Source organism: Ailuropoda melanoleuca, chromosome 16, assembly GCF_002007445.2.
Source record: "Ailuropoda melanoleuca isolate Jingjing chromosome 16, ASM200744v2, whole genome shotgun sequence".
Lineage (NCBI taxonomy): Eukaryota > Metazoa > Chordata > Mammalia > Carnivora > Ursidae > Ailuropoda > Ailuropoda melanoleuca.
In genome coordinates, this window is record NC_048233.1 from 44,018,240 (window position 1) to 44,030,683 (window position 12,444).

Genomic DNA, 12,444 nt, shown 5'->3' on the forward strand with positions numbered 1-12,444 from the left:
AAAACACTAGAGTGAAGGTGAAAACTTGGAGGCGAGGGTGCGGTCCGGGCGCCGGCAGTTCACTCAGCCGACAGGGAGGGGGAATTGAAGACCTTAGAGGGTCTCCAGAGGCCAGAGCCTCTCTCTTGAAGTGCCGATGGGAGTGGGTGGAGGGCTCCGGGAGAGAGCACCATCTGGGACTCAGCAGACGGAGTGTTGGGGGTGGGAGCAGATAGTGCTTGTGAAATAGATTTCTCTTTCTGCTTGCTAAACTACGGGGCTGGGAAAGCAGGTGAAAGGCCTGCAGGGGGAGAATGCTGGGGGATGGAGAGGGAAACTCCTGGTGGGGTGGTTTGTTTACAAATGGGGTTGGTTTCCAGCTCCACTACTGGCAGGATAATGAAAATGATCTGCTGTAGCTGAGGGGATGGAGGTTAGACTCCGTGGAGAACTTACCACGTTGGTGTAGGACCGGATGTCAATCAATATCGGTGAGTGAGGCAGATAGGATATTCTTAGGAGCTGGTGGGCACCATGCCAGGGCCTGGGGGCCATTGGATGGAGGGACTAGAGGTGCTGTGGCCCTGGGGCGGGGCAGGGCTGGATGCATCCCTGGGGGAGGAGAAGGACTGGAGGTAGGGAGGAAAAGGGACAGGGAGTTCTGGGGGAGGGGCTGGGGCAGGGCCAGAGATCTGTTTCTTTAGCCTGAAGCCCGGCACCTGGCAAGTTCCGCAGATTAACGCCCGCCCGGTTCCCTAGGGTCGCTATGATCACCCTGTCTTCTAGGGCTCAGCACCAACTCGTAGTTGCCTCCTCTCCTGGGCAGCCCTTTCCTGACCTGGATTTCACAGCCCCTTCCCCTTTTACCTCCCAAAATAACCTCCCCTGTCCTCCCCCCTAGCCATATCTCTTTACACCCGTCAGGCCCAGCTCAGTTTTCTCAGGGCAAGCCTGGGGTTATAGGGACCCAGTGGGGCAGTCAGACCTCCATTAGCTTGTTAATTGACCCCATTTTGCTGTCACTTGGACTCTAGGAATGGTCCCCTCCACTCAGTCTGCACTCACAGGGTCCCTTTGCATTCTTTTTAAAAGCTTTTTTCCTCCAGTTTTATTGAAAAATAATCGACACTCATCAGTGTATAAATTTAAGGCATTCAGCACCACAGTTGGACTCACATATATTGTGACATGGTTACCAGCGTAGGTTCAGGTAACGTTCATCTTCTCGGAAGAAACAATAAAAAAGAAAAAGAAAGAAGAAAAAAAAGCGGGGGGGAATTCTTTGTGATGAGAACTCAGGAGTTAGTCTGTTAACAACTGTCCTTGGTGTCACACGGCGTGTCAACTGTCGTCAGCATGTCGTACAACACGCCCCCAGCCCTTACTCATCTTAAATCTGGAGTTTGTACCTTTTGACCACCCTCCTCCGTTTCCCCCGTCCTCCTCTGCCTCTGATAACCGCGAACCTGATCTCCTTTTCTAGGAGTCTGATTTTGTTTTAGATCCCACATGTAAGTGAGATCCCACAGTATGTCGTTGCCTGATTTCACTTAGCATCGTGCTTTCAAGGGCCGTCTGTGTTGCAGGATTTCCTCATTTTTTATGGCCAGATAATATTCCGTAATATATACACATACACGTCTATAGCTATAACTATCGCTATCACAACTTTATCCATTCATCCATTCATCCCTCAGTGGACAGTTCAGTTGTTTCCATGTGTTGGCTGTTGTAAATAATGCTGCCATGAACCTGGGGTGCAGATAGATATCTTTTTGCCTTTACTCTCTCTTTGATGTAGCAAGGCCAGCCAGGGAAACTACTAGTTGTATATCCCAGCCCCTTCCTGAAGCTGCTCCCCAGCCCCTTGCCCCCCAAGAAGTGACAGTGGAGGGAGGGGGTATGACGACACTGAAGCCAGAGGAGAAAGATGGGGTGGGAACGCAGGGCCCATTAGCACGTGGGTGCTTGCTCTGGCTTCCTCCCCACTCGCCCACTTCCTGATCACACACACAGAGCAGGGTCCAAAGTACCCTCTAAACAGGCGACTTGCACGTCCCTTACCCCATTCCACTAGGACCCTGGAACTTGAAGCCAGGATTCTCACACCCCTGGGTTTCTGGGGCCTCAGAATCCCCTCACTGAGTCTCAATTTCCCCATTTGTAAAATGGGAGAAGAGTCCCTGCCTGGTAGGGTTGGTACCCTACCTACCCTATGAGGTAAGGTACCTGGCACATAGAAGACCCTCGATTAATCCATAGTGGCTGTTGTTACGGTCTTGTCATCTCCTAGCAGGGCAGCCGTGAAGGGAGTCGTCTCTCCAAGCTCTCATCAGGAGAACCTTCACCCCACCCCTTCATCCAGTTTGCCCGGGCCTCTTTCACAGTCCCCTTTCCCCCTCAGACTTTGGTCTGGCCATGGAGAGTCCTCCCCAAGTCCTCCACCCACCCTTCATGTTGCTTCCTCAAGTTTCAGATTCCCCAAACCCCCTGGCCCCGAAAGCTGCAGGGAAGGAGAGGGGCCCCGGTTGCTCAGGCTTTGGAGAGGTGGCTGATGGGGGGCTGTGTGGGAAGAAGGGTCCCAGGAGCAGCGGGTGCTGGGGTGGAGGCTGAGGAGGAGAGAGCAGGGAGAGGGAGGAGACGGCTTAGGGTAGGGGCTTGGCTTCGAGAGGAGGGGGCGGGGGACGGTGGGCAAAGCGTCTGGGGGTAGTGGGCAGTGGGGTGTGGCCGGCTGCGGCCTCTGGGGCTGGGGTCTCTGCGTGGGCTCAAACAGGCCTTCTGCATCTTGTGTTTGGACCCGTATTCGTGCCCAGAGCTGGGTGAGTGGCTGGGAGGGTGTGTTGAGCTTGTGGCTGGAAGAAGGCATGGGTTGCTCACACACAGGGCTGGGGGGTGGTGCGGAGGGCCGCCACCTGCTCCTGGAGCCCCCTGGTTCAAGGTGGAGCCTGCCCTGCCAGTCCCTTCCCCGGCCTGCCTGTGTCTGGGGGAGGGGTGCAGAGGGGTGCGGGGCTGTGTGCGTTGCTGTCCCTGCTGCAGTGGCAGCCCGGGCTGGAGGAGCGGCAGCTGTTCGGCGCCGGGCACTTCTGGCTCCATGAAATATTTAAGGCTCCAGGGATGTGACTTGGTGACGCAGTCACTTAGCCTTAGCTCCCCCCCACCCCCTCTCAGAGCTGGACTCTGGGTTAATGGGGCTGCTCTTTTCGTTCTCAGCACGTCCTGCTCTCCTTTATCTGTCCTCCTTAGCCCACTAACCCTCTCACGCATTGACTCACTAACCCTCACAACCAGGAGGGACGCACCGATTAGGAGCTCTATTTCACTTCTCAGGGTGGGGTCACGGAGCGGGTTGACCCTGGGATGGGCCGCTTGGGCTGGCAGTTGCGAGGTTAGAGGTCAGTTCTTCCCTCCCCGGCCACCTCTCTGGGCCACTGTGGAGGGCCAGTCACTACCGCCCTACCCCCGAAGGCCCACGGGTCTCTGTTTTCCCATCTGTAAAATGAGGGGGAGCAGGCGACGGCCCGGGTTTCTTCTCATTCTAAAACATTGTCATCCTGAGTTAGGGGTGCTCCCAGGGCTGGAAGCCGAGGCAGGGGCCGCACCTCTGTCTTTGCATGTCTCCCCACCTGGCCCTTGCGGCAGGGTGAACTCCTGCTTGTCCGATACACGACGCATGCACACTTTTGCACACACTTACTCTGACGAGGTGAGGCTTGAGACTGATTTACACACCCAAAGGAGCAACGACCCCATCCAAGTGGTTCCCCTGGGAAGCCATATGTTCACACCAATTTGCTGCAGTTTCTCAAGCATTTCTGGAAACCCTTTTGGAATCATCTCAGAGCTTGTGGCATATGCCCTGACAGTCCTCAGTGTGGAGTGGAGCTTTGTCCTTTGGCGTGGCTCTGCTCTTCTGGAAACGACTGGGGGTCTTTAGGGGTCATGCCTTGTGAAGAAGGAGGGAAGCCAGCCGGGGAGCAGAACTGAGAACTGAGGTGTGGCCCCCGTGCAGTGAGGCCGTGTGTCCCCTGCAGCTCCTATGCCCGTCTAGAAGACCTCTTGCAAGAGAAGTTTCCAGAGCTTCTTGTGGGCCCCAGGAGCACCATTGGAGTGGCTGTGTGGCCTCTCAGGGGATGACCTGAAAGGCCCGCCTCCTTCACCGTGTGTGTGTCCTGGTTTGCCTGTGAAAAAGCCCATGGTTGCAACTTGGCCAGGCTTGGGGACACACCCCCCTGCAGCTGGCGCTCTCGGGAATGGGGCCAACGCTGGTGATTCAAACATGACGCTGCTCGTTTCCAAAGTGCCTTGTGTCTTCTTGAACCACATGCTGGTAGAGGTGGAAGAAACTTGAAGATCAATCCATCCCCCTCCAAGTAGAGAGGAGATGCTGAGGCCAAGGGAGAGGAAGCAGCCCTTCCAAGGACTAGAACCCATGCCAATGCTTTTCCTAAGAAGCCAGATTTGGTGGCTTTGGCAGGGCAATGGCTGAGCCTGAAACAGGAGCATGGACCAGATGACCTCTTGAGACGCACTTTAACCCTATGATCATCATCAGTCCAGAAGAGCCAATCCTTAGCTAGCCCCTTCCACCCCAACTCTAACAGGTTGGATTCATTCTTCCAACCAGTATTTATTGGGTGCCAGGCATTATGCTAAGTGCTGGGGATTCAGTGGAGAACAAAACAGATAGTCTCTGTCCGTGGGCATCTTACAGCCTAGCAGGGGTCAGGGAGGTGGTGGGCTGACCGAGGAATTATAAATGATGACGGTGACAAAGGGGGAAGTACAAGAATGAGATGCACCAAGAAAGGAAGAAGGTCAACATAACCTCTGACTGCTCAGAAACCCCCAACCCTGCATATGAGCTCCTTCCAGCATGGTGGCTAAACACCCAGCCTCTGGAGCAATCTGCCCGGGTTCAAGTTCTGCCACTTGATACCTCTGTGACCTTGGGCAAGTTGTATAACATCTCTGAGGCTCAGTTTTCCCACCTGTAAGTCACAGGGATCCCTCTTGGTACAGAGAGGGCTGGGATGAGGTAATGTCCATAAAGAGCCCAGGTCGGTGCCTGGCACCCATCAGGCACTTGAGAAATGGACAAGAGTAGCTAGGAGTTCATCTTAGCAAATGTTTTCTCCGTTGACTCTGGAAAAGGCAGGGATGAAGAAATGGAGATGTCAAAGCTTTCAGAACCAGGGGGTGGCTATCTGTGGGACATCCCTTGTCCCTTTTCAGCCAGATCCCGCTCCTCCCCACCTTTGTCCGAGCAGCTGTACTTGATGGCCAGCTGTGTCCTCATCAGCATGGGTGATCACCGCGCCTGGCTAATTAACACCAGCCCTGTTAATGATTAAATCTAATGACTTTGACTTGGGGATGTGATGGAAAATTCCCCAGCCACAGGACAGGATGAGGGTAGGTTACCAGGAGTTGGAGGGAAGGGCCCCCTGAGCTCTGGACATGTTGAGGGTAGGCGGGTCGGGGTAGGGGTGGGGACAGATGCCTGGGTTTTTTCTCGGGGCTGCTCAGCAGGGGAGTGTGGATGGAGGGGGTCATTTGAAAGTTACAGCCAACCCTCCTCCCCCATTCCTCCCAGGCTGGGCCGAGCGCAATGGGCCCCAGCCCAAGCCTTGGCATTCCTCTTGTCTGGGGTTGGTTGATTGCAGCCAGAGCAAGGACGGGCAGGAGATGATGGATTAGTGTCCCAGGGCTGCCGTCACAAAATGCCACTAACTGGGTGGCTTAAAGCAGCAGGAACTTATTCTGTCACATTCTGGAGGCTAGAAGTGTGAGATCAAGGTGTCGGCAGGGCCAGGCTCCCTCTGAAGTCTCTAGGGAAGAATCCTTCCCTGCCTCTCTCCACGTTTGATGACCCCAGGTGTTCCCTGGTTTGTGGCAGTGTCACCCGGATGTCTGCCGCTCTCTTCACGTGGCCTTCTTCCCGCTGCGCCTCTCTGTGTCCCTTCCTCTTCTTACAAAGACTTCAGTCCTCGGATTGGGGCTCCACCCTAAATCCAGGATAATTTCATCTCAAGCTCCTTAATTAATTACATCTGCAAAGACACTGTTTCCAAATAAGGTCACGTCTGAGGTTCTGGGTGGACGTGAATTTTTGGAGATGCTCTTTGCCCCACGGCAGACAGTGAGAGTGCCTGGCAGGCAGGGCGATGGTGCTTACCCCGTGGCCGTCCTGGGGCCAGCACCTGCCTCCCCCTCTCCCCAAGTAGAGCGAGTGCTCAGGAACTCTGGGAGCTGCTGGCCTGGGTCTCGAGAGGCCTAGAAAGGGGGTCGAGTGGTGGAAAGAGGTGAAGGGATGGGAGCAGGGCTGTTCTAGATTAGAGAAAAGAAGACGGAGGGGACTTCGAAGGGAAAATCCTGGGTCCCTACAGTTTAGTACTATCGGAGGGGAGAGCGTAACCCACATTATATTATGTATGGCATGTATTATGTGTTATCTGTTATATCTATTATACATATTATGTATTGTATATTCTATATTATTTGACAACCACAAGATGTCATGTGATAAAAAAATAAAGTTGCAGTTTGATTTCATGGTAAGCTTGATTCATGACACGATCTTTTATACTTTATTGGGCTGTTGGGCAGGGGTAATTTTGTCCCCTTGCTCTTGGGTAAAAACCCAGGAAAGACTCTTAACTATTTTGCTTGCTCTCAGGTAAGAGGCAGGCATTGAGCACCGATCAGAAACGAGAACAGCCAGGCAGGCTGGTACACGACTCAAAACTCGAAACTATTTACAGTCCCTCCTGGGCAGCCTGTTGGGCCCCGCTTTAATTGGAGCCAGGGAAAACGTTGAGTGGCTGGCTTCTGCCTGTCTCTCTGTTCTCCCTCTTTCTCTGCCCCCCCCTCCACTGGATGCCATTTCGGAGTGGGGTGTGCTGGGAGGTGGGGTGGTGCGGAGCAGACCAGCAGGGGTGAGTTTCACGTCAGCCTCCTCCATCAGCTGGTATCGTCCTGGCCCCTTTCTCTCTGATCTTCGCTGACTGTTCTCTCGTACGCCCTTTCCTGACCCCGCAGAGCTTGGCTGTCAGCCCCATTCACCTGTGTTCCCTTACTCCAGGAACTTGAGCCCCCTTCCTCAGCTGGTGGGCTCCTTTTGTCCCTTGAGCTAGCGCTCTTGGACAGCACCCAAGAGGCATGCATGGGGATAGGCTTGTTTCCCTCCCAGGACCCAGAGCCGATTCTTTCTTTGCCAGGCAAAGGAATCCAGGGCATCCCAGAGCACCAGCCCTGTTGGCCTGCCCATGTGGCAGGTCCTCGGTCCTTCACTCTCCTTCTAAACTTTGCGCGGCACCCAGGCTCCTGGACACTCTGCCCTCAACTCTAGGGGCCACATACTCAGCTCTTGGGGTAACCCATTTAGCATCCACTAGGTGTGCTCTAGGGCGGGGAGGCCCCTTTTCCCTTCCTTGGGAGAGGCGAGAGAGGCCCACAGCACAGCCTTCTCCATACATTGCCTCCCCACCAAATCCTCCCTTCTCTCCATACTGTGTTTTTTGTTTTTGTTTTTGTTTTATATCCTTGATCTGGCTGAGGTGGTCAGAAACTAACCCTTAAAAATTCCCTTTGAAATTCGTCATATGATGATTTGGCACTTCACGTTAAAATGTCATCTATGGGGGTGTCTGGGTGGCTCAGTCGGTTAAGCACCCGACTCCTGGTTTCAGCTCAGGTTGTGATCTCATGAGTCGTGATCTCATGGGTCATAGGATGCAGCCCCCCCCCTTCCGGGTCCGGCTCCGCGCTCAGCGGGGAGTCTTCTTGAGGATTCTCTCCCTCTGCCCCTTCCCCCACTCTCCTGTGTGCTCTCTCTCTCATAAATCTATAAATACATAAACACATACATAAATAAATAAATACATATATAAATATCTCATCTATTGTATCTTGGTGCTTACTTGAAATTCTAATTTTAACATCTTGCTGCAAAAGCGCCGGGGACAGTTAAGATTGTCCCAGGAGAGGCGGGCATCAGGTTTTCCACCCACAGGGGCAACTTCTCTGTGTCGGGGAAGGGAGGACACCGAACAAATGGCCTAGCCGCCGAATGACCACCAGAGGGCAGCAGATCCTACTTCAAACCCGGTCTCCTCGCTGTTCTGGTCGGAATCCGCTCCTCCTTCGGTTCCCCGCGGCCAGGTGGTCTGCCACGCGGACGGCGGGGCTCAGCTCTCCTGGGCCGTCACCCGGCTCCCCAGTGGTGGCCCTGCCTTCTGACTTTCTGCCGTCTAAGCGCTGTTCTTGCGCTTGGAGTAGCAAACGTGTGGGTCGGCCTGAGCAGGAGCGGCCGTTGCGCAGACACCTGCAGTGCACGGGCGTGCGGAGTGAGCCCTAGTCCCCGCCCGGAGAGGCCAGGCCAGCCAGGGACGGAGAGCGGGGCAGACAGCGGGAGCGGCAACACAGCGACGGTTGTTGCGGAGGCAGAAGCGAGGGCTTTGTACCGAACAGGCCGAAGCGGAGAGCAGCCGGGGCCAGGGCTGCGGGAAATGGGGAAGGGTGGTCAAAGCCACTACTTTCCGTTGTGGAGGACGAACGCGCTCTGGGGGCGTAGGGTCCGGCGTGCTGACGGGAGCGAGCAATACCGTAGTGTGTATTTGACAGTAGCTGGGAGGGTAGATCTTGAAAGTCCTTATCTCACACGCACACACGCACACACGCACATGCACGCACACACGCGCGCACACACGCACACGCGCACGCACACACGCGCACGCACAGCTGTAACCCTGTGAGGTGTTGGATGTGCTAGCTACACTCGCCGCGGTGAGCTCTCCCAGTACTACCTGTGTCAAATCACACTGCACACCTTCAACGTGTACCGTGCCGTAGGCCGATTATATCTGAATAAAGCTGGAGGGAAAGAACTATGGGCTTTGGGAGCACGGAGGAAAGAGCGGGAGCTGGACAAGGCTTCTCGGAGGCGGGGAATTGGGGTTAGGTGGTGGTTGTTGTTTAAAGATGAATAGGACTTTGGGGCAGAAGAGGTGAGAATAGGCGGAGATAGCTTGACAAATCCTGGGGGACAAGGGAGTTGACAGGTGACAAGGGAGGTGGAGGATAGCTGAAGGTGGTGGGAATGTCTGGGGCCGAGCCCGGACCTTTGGGAGAACTCCGTCTCTGCTGCTGGCCGAGGCAGAGCTTCCTTTCCCACCCCCGAGTCTCCAGGAAGCAGGCCTGAGGCTGGACAGCGCAGGGTTTTATTGAAGATGGAAGATTGGAGAAAATGGGGAGGATGGGCGCCTTGAGCTTCTCAGAGGAGAAAAAAATGCTTGAAGGAATTCATGTGGTTTAGCTAGGATTAAAGAAGACTCAGGGGCGGGGTGGTTCTGGCATAATGGGGGAGGTGAGGGCATGGGCTTTGGAGGGAGTCCGATGGTGTTGGAAGGAATCCTGGTTCTTCCAATACCCGAGTGACCCTGGGCTGATTGCTTTGCTTCTCAAGCTTATACCCTAATCTGTGGAATGGGAATGATAACTCCTGTGTGCTAGGGTACTGCAAGTATCGATTGAGATAATATACAGAAAATGCCCAGCACAGTCCCCAGTAAGCGCTGGCTGGGTGGTAGCATTTATTACTGGAGCGGCCATCACCTTCCGTCGTCACATGGAAACAGGCAGCTTATTTGTGCCGCTCAGCAGGCCGAACTAGCCACGCCAGCGAGAGGGAGACAGGCTTGGGCTGGCTGGGAGGAAGGATGCTCTATGCTCTCCCCATCAGGGCCGCCCAAGCCCGGAAGGGGCTGTGTGCGGGGAGATACGTGTTGCTGGAGGTACCCAAGGGGCTGTCCGGGGTATCCTTCCATTGGGGCAAAGCCTGATCATTATGGGCTCTTTCTGATTCGATTCTTTGGGATCCTGGGTTGTTCTGAAACTGTGCATTGGAGTCTATGAATGGAAGATTCTGTCATTCACCCTGAAAGAGAAGGGCCCCTGGGACAGGGGAGATGGGGCTGGCAGTGGAGAGAATCAGTGCCTTTCCTGGGCTAGGGCCAGATTACCCAAGACCTTAGCTATCCTGTCTCCTCAGGTGAGGGGAGGGCACGTGGGAGGCTCTGTGGAGGTTGTCCCGTCCCTCATCCTGCCTCCATGTGATGGAACTCCATTTTCTGGGTTGGAAGTTTGAGAGTGGCGGAAATATATTTTTTAAGACCCTTCCCTGACTTCCAATAAGAAAAGTCCCCGTTCTGAGGTCCCCCTGCAGTGCATTCCTGAGACTTAATCTCATGCTTTCTCATGGCAGTGTCTGGACCTCTGATATGTACCACGTTCTCTGTGAAGGTGGTCTTCTCTTTGCCTCTGCATTAATCCTGCAGATGCGGGGGGAGGGAGCCCTGGGCCTTTGAACAAGAGCTGCCCAGGATATTTTCTTCCCAACCACTCTGAGGCCTGGAGCGCCTTATTGGCCACCACTTCCCTGGGCCCCTTTCCACTGGACAAGAGGACTTTGCTCCCTTCTTCACAAGGGGATGAATGTCACAGTGAATGCTTCCAGTCTCTCTGTTCCTAACTTGTTCCTTCTAGGAAACAAGTAGCTAATTTCCTTCCTCCCTCCCTCTTTCCCTCCTTCCTTCCTTCTTTCCTTCAGTTCACTCACAATTTCAGTTCAGATTTATTCATTGAACTCCGCTTGCCCAGTACTTACTGCTCAGGATACTAGAGAGAATTGATCAATACTAATAGCCGACCTGTTTCCAGGTTTCATAGAGTTTACATCTTTGTGATGCAGAAAGTATATAAACAAGTAAACAAACGTACAAATAAGATACTCTCAGGACGTGGTAAGTGCAGTGAGGGTGGGGTGGCAGGAGTGACAAATGGGGGTGTAGATGGGGGTGGGCGCTGATGGGGTGGCCAGGGAAGCGCTCTCTGAGAAGGTGCCATTTCCACAGAGTCCTGAGGATGGAAGGGAGTCAGCTAAGCAAAGAGCAAGAGGAACCAGATTCAAAGTAGAGGGAAGAGCAAGGGTGAAAGGCCTGAGCTGGGAAGTGCTGGTGTGTCCCAGGACCACGGAGGACACCAGCATGGCCACAAAGTATTGAGCGGGAGAGTGGAATAAGATGAGCTGGGAGGAATAGGTGGGAACCAGACCACGCCGGTCCTGTAGGCCTTGGTTAAGAGTTTAGATTTTATTTGGAGTGCAACTGAAAACCCCTGTGACCTTTTCAGCAGCAAACGGACCGACATGATTTGATACACTTTAAAAGATCACTTGTCTAATTGCTGAATGGAGAATGGGTTGGGAGGGGTAAGAGTGGAGGCAGAGAGGTTAGTCAGGAGCCCATTGCAGAAGTCTAAGTGGTGGATCACTCTGGTGAAACTAGAGTGGTGGTTGGAGAGGGGGAGGGGGATGAAGTCATGATACATTTTGGAGAGAGTGTCTAAAGATCTGTTGATGGGGGGATCGAAGGAAAGGCAAAAATCAAGGTTGACTTTTAGGTTTTTGACCTGAATCCTTGAGTAGATGAGGTTATATTTAATGGAATAGGAGGATGAGATGGACAAGTATATTAAGATAGTGGCTCAGGTGCCAGTAATAAGGTCTTGATACCATGACTTAAACGGAAGTTAAACAGCGGTTTCACAGTATTCAAGACTCAGGTTCTTTCTATCTTGTAACTCTTTTCAAGATGCGGCCTATGAGGGCTGGTCCTGCCCCCACCTCTTCATCTCATTCTAGTTGGTGGGAAGGGGGTGGGGGAAGGAGCAGGGGTGGACATACTCCTTTCCTGGCAAGGATGCCACCCATAATTTGCCCTCATTGCATTGGCTCATATCCTACTGGCCACTGCCTAGTCACACAGCCACATCTACCTGCCAAGAAGCCTGGGAAATGTAGTCATTAACTCCGTGGGAAAGATGATGGCGTCCATTAGAGGTCTGGGTAAGGTCAGAGAGTTGTTACCACTGGACTTCTGGAGTAAAGGCGATGGAAGGTCAGGAGGTTGTAGACAAGATGGGATTCTTGAACTGGAGATTTTGGAGGTTACGGTGGCCAAGTGTGGGCCAGAGTGTTGGGGAGATCCTCCGTGTCAGTGTGGGACATCATCAGGAATGTTGACAGGAGCAAGTGGGGGGAGGAAGAGCAGGAGCTGAGGTTATCAGTGAAGGGGGGCGTTGGGAGGAGGGGCAGCCTGTGTTCAGAGCTTCCAAGGAGGGGAGCTTAGAAGTTGGAAGCAGCCTCCCCTTCCCCCATTCTGGCTCTGAGGTAACTGGTGGTGAGAAGGAAAGCAGTTCCCACTTGAGAGCCTTGTAGAGGTTGTGGGAGTCTCAGGAAATCTTAAAATTTAAGACTAGTCAATAGAGAGAACACTCAAAACAGGACATTGGCATTTTCAAGGAGTTTGCTGATCGAGTGCCAGGAATTCTAGAAGGCACACTAAAAGGTTCTGGGAGACAGGCTGAGCAGAGAATTGGTTTGGGTTAGGGAGATGGGAGTCTGGATAA